At 42.6% G+C, this 3,938-nt stretch overlaps 1 long non-coding RNA gene across 1 annotated transcript; it reads right to left on the bottom strand.

The window, feature by feature from the left end:
- Nucleotides 1-1,206: 1,206 nt before the first annotated feature.
- LOC135051326 (uncharacterized) lies at nucleotides 1,207-3,167 on the bottom strand. Its single transcript, XR_010242189.1, has 3 exons — nucleotides 3,077-3,167; nucleotides 2,789-3,001; nucleotides 1,207-1,881 (listed from the first exon to the last, which is right to left on the bottom strand). It is a non-coding gene; the product is annotated as an uncharacterized LOC135051326 (long non-coding RNA).
- Between the last annotated feature and the right edge of the window lie 771 nt (nucleotides 3,168-3,938).

Genomic DNA, 3,938 nt, shown 5'->3' with positions numbered 1-3,938 from the left:
AGTTCCTGGGTACTACAGGGTGGCAAGAGCCACAGGGCTCTGGTAGTGTGAGATAGTTCTTATAATCTTCTAGATGGAAAGTCCTTACCAGGCCCGACTGTAGCAATAGAGATAGCCCAGGATTGTACCAGCTGGTGTTCCAGGAAAAGCTGGGCTGCTGTAGATAAAACGGCTGCTGTGGATACTGGCTGGAACCAGACTGTTGTTGGCACGGAGTGAAAACTGGCTGGAACCAGTTAAATAATAAATGAACTTGAGAGCGATGAAATATGAGCTGAAGTTTGGAGTTTGAGAGCGGTGAAATTATAATACCGGTGGAGAGTGGTAAACTGTAGAAAGGACACCGGCCCTTTAAGAGAAGCTGTACTCTGCTGGAAGCTGGGCTGGAAGCAGGTAATGTTGTAGCTGGAAACAGATGAATCCACAATGGATCGGAGAGTCAGGCTACACCGCAGGTGGAATGCTGGTGCGGGTCTCTATGGTGGAAGTCTTGAGACAGGAGCTGGAACCTGGAAGACAATCACAGGAGAGAGACAAACAGGAACTAGGTTTGACAACCAAAGCACTGACGCCTTCCTTGCTCAGGCACAGTGTATTTATACCTGCAGCAAGGAAGGGATTGGCTAGGCAATTATGCAGATTATCAATACTGAGAACAGATTGGTGGAAATGATCAGCTGACAAAATCCAAGATGGCTGCGCCCATGCAGACACTTGGAGGGAAGTTTGGTTTGTAATCCATGTGGTAATGAAAACAGTAATGGCGGCGCCGGCCGCCGGAGACAGGAGGCGCCAAGCTGACAGGTGCACATCCAACCACGCGGACACAGCGGAGGCCGCGGCTGACGTAATCGCCACTCAGACACTCTGCATGCAGAAGCTCAGGGACGGCGGCGGGAGACGCCATGCCAGGTGTAATATGGCGTTTACTGTGACAGCGTCTCAGAGTGACAGGAGAGGATACAGGAATGTAAACATCAGGATAACAGATGGGATCCGGTCCTGGAGCGCTGAGCCAGCCTTAGGAGGCATCTGATGGGTAAGAAATGGCGTCCAGATACCCGGATCGTGACAGCTAGCACATTAAACCATACACATATTGCGTGCTTAAAAATGATTTGCTTGGACACAGGCATTTTTGGTGTAACAATTCCAAAAACTTTATTTTTTAACAACCATTTGATGCATCCTTCATTTTTATTTTTTTTTGTGTGCTGGGTGCAGAGGATTGACCTGGTTCGTTGGTCCGTGTTCTGCTGGAGCGTCTAACAGGGGAGGTAACTGGGGTCTGGCTTGGTGTTGTAGTTCCGGAGCTTGAGCTGATTTGTTGGGATGCCAACACATTAATGCTTTGGCTGAGGTTGTGTATGCTTGCAGTCAGTTGGGTATTTGTGGCAGTGTTGCTGGCAATAATTCTGGAGAGGTTTTCGTTCACCAGTTGGTTGTGTTTTATTATTTGTATGAGGGCTTGTTGCTGCCGCTGTTGTTCATCCATGATTCTGAGTAAATTGGCTTGCATTTGACTGTTGTCTGCCCTCATCTGCTCCATTGAATTGGCAATTCTGCCAACCTGATCTATCAGTCTGCCTGAGTTCCGACTGAGGCGAGGAAGATGATGGGGCAGACTGGCAAGGTATTGGGTGTGGGTGTTCAGGCAGGCATAGTGTTGTGCCTGTTGTGTGGCCCAACTGCTCCAAAACTCAGGGGCCATTTGTTGCTGGGGTGGTGTTGGCCTCAATTGGGGGCTATGGGATGTTTCGGGTGATTGTGTTATGTCTTGCTGCGTGGTTGGCTGGGTAGGATCGATGGGCTGCAGGTGTAGTGTGTAGGTAGGCTGCTGGTCACTTTCCTGCTGTGCGTCCTAGTCCATGATGGGTGGTTCTGTATGGGGTTGATAACAGCCACTATTTAGTTTTTAAAATATTTCTCTGCTTGACGTAAACATGCCTTACTTAATAATATTCATGTTGAAAATGAAACAGAGATTGTGGCCTAAAATTACCTAGGAATCTTACCTTTTTTAACACATATGTGGCTTCTAACTTTCCATACTCAATGGAAAAATGAATTAGGGAATTGTCGGACTCTGAGCCATAATGAATGTGCAAACACGAAGAACTGTCGCCATTTTAAATTAATGCATTTACAGATTGTGTATGACCCTTCCTTTTGTTAAACACACACAATACATTAAATGTGTTTTGGAACACACTCACAAATTGATCAAGGCAGTCAGTGTTGTGTGGGCAAATTACACCAAAGAAATAAAGCACACATTTTTTCAAAAAAATACCATGTAAATGTCTTAAGGTGGCCTATGTTTAGAAATGGTGATGTTGTCCATGGCAAACAATTGGATTCTAGATTACATTTATGTTGCTGTTTCTTGTTTAAATTTCTGGAATATTAAATGGTTGCTATTGGCAACATCACATCTGAAAATGTTACCGCAAAAATGTCAAAAATACCATGTGCTTGTTGTTTGTGATTATTGCCTGGAATAAGAATTAACACAAATAAATTAATTTTGCCAGTACACAAACAGTGGTGCAGATTAATTAACCTGGAGAAGACCTAAGGATTTGAAAAACCAGTGATATGTGCAAGGTGATAAAGGCACAAGCCAAACAGGGACGTTCAGAATTTTTACTGTTAGGATCTGTTTTGCTTCTGCCTTGATCACCTTGCACATATCAGTGGTTTATCAATTCATTATGCCTTATCCAGGTTAATTCATAGACCACACTGTTTAAAATTTTTGTTACAATTAACTTTTATGTTTACTCACCAGACAGCTGAGGTGATTGTGGATCCTCGCTTTGTGGACAAGCCAAAATTGCTTGTGGTGGCAGGGACAACACTGCGGAGATGCGCCGTTGGGGTGGTGATGATGGAGCAGCAGATTCAGCCTCAAGACGACGTCTCTTGGTTGGCCTCCTAGGCACAGTCACCGAGCCCTGTGATGGGCGCCTTAGTGGAGGGGGGTTTGCAGAAGAAGAACCTATGTGATAAGATAAACATTAACATTTTGTGCTTCTATGTGTTTGCTGAATATGTGATTACAGTGAATTCTTACCTGCATTCCCACCATCTGCATCACTTGGCAGTGTTGGCTGTGGCCTGGCTGTGCTGCTTCTCTGGCGTACTGTAGAAATATGAAGAATTACCTTATGGACATACTTTTATTTAACAATGTTTTCTGTAAATCCTTCTTGTGATGTAAACATCTGGAACCTGATGATAAGTAAACTAAACGATGCTTAAGCTTTTCTGGCTGACTTCATTGGGTGTATATACTTTAAATAAGATTCAAATTCTCAAATTAATCCATACACAAAGCCAAATAATGCACAATATTCTAATGTTTAAAAACCAAATCACATAGCTTGACACAACCACAATATTGCACGCTAAGGTACCAATTTTCATTCTACAAATACAACACTAGGCTCAAATATCTGCACAAAAATGTTTATAATAATTACAAAAATTCCAGAAAAACAATACAAAACCACAAAGGACAACCCACAACAACACACAATAAACAAAAATCCAAAGAAATCTATTTGTTTATAAATATGCAAACAACATATTCAACACACTTCTTTTAAATACACCTAGAAAGATTTAGTACTGATATCAAATGGAAGGAAAAGGCCAAGGCAACCAGATTAAAAAAAAAAAAAAAAAAAAATTATTGATATTAACACTACATCAGTCATGGATAACCTGGGGCTCTCACGATGTAGTAAAACTCAACATACCAGCATGCACTGCAACAGATGTAGCATTCACTAATAACAAAACTGAGGCAATGCATGATAGGACTTGTAGTTTGCCAACACCTGTAGAGCCACAGGTTGCCCAGGCCTGCACGACATCACCAACACATTGTAACAATTAACAAACTGACAATCACAATTAGCTTGATGAAATTA

The sequence above is a fragment of the Pseudophryne corroboree genome, chromosome 2 (assembly GCF_028390025.1).
Source record: "Pseudophryne corroboree isolate aPseCor3 chromosome 2, aPseCor3.hap2, whole genome shotgun sequence".
NCBI lineage: Eukaryota > Metazoa > Chordata > Amphibia > Anura > Myobatrachidae > Pseudophryne > Pseudophryne corroboree.
This window is presented reverse-complemented; position numbering and strand designations above follow the sequence as displayed.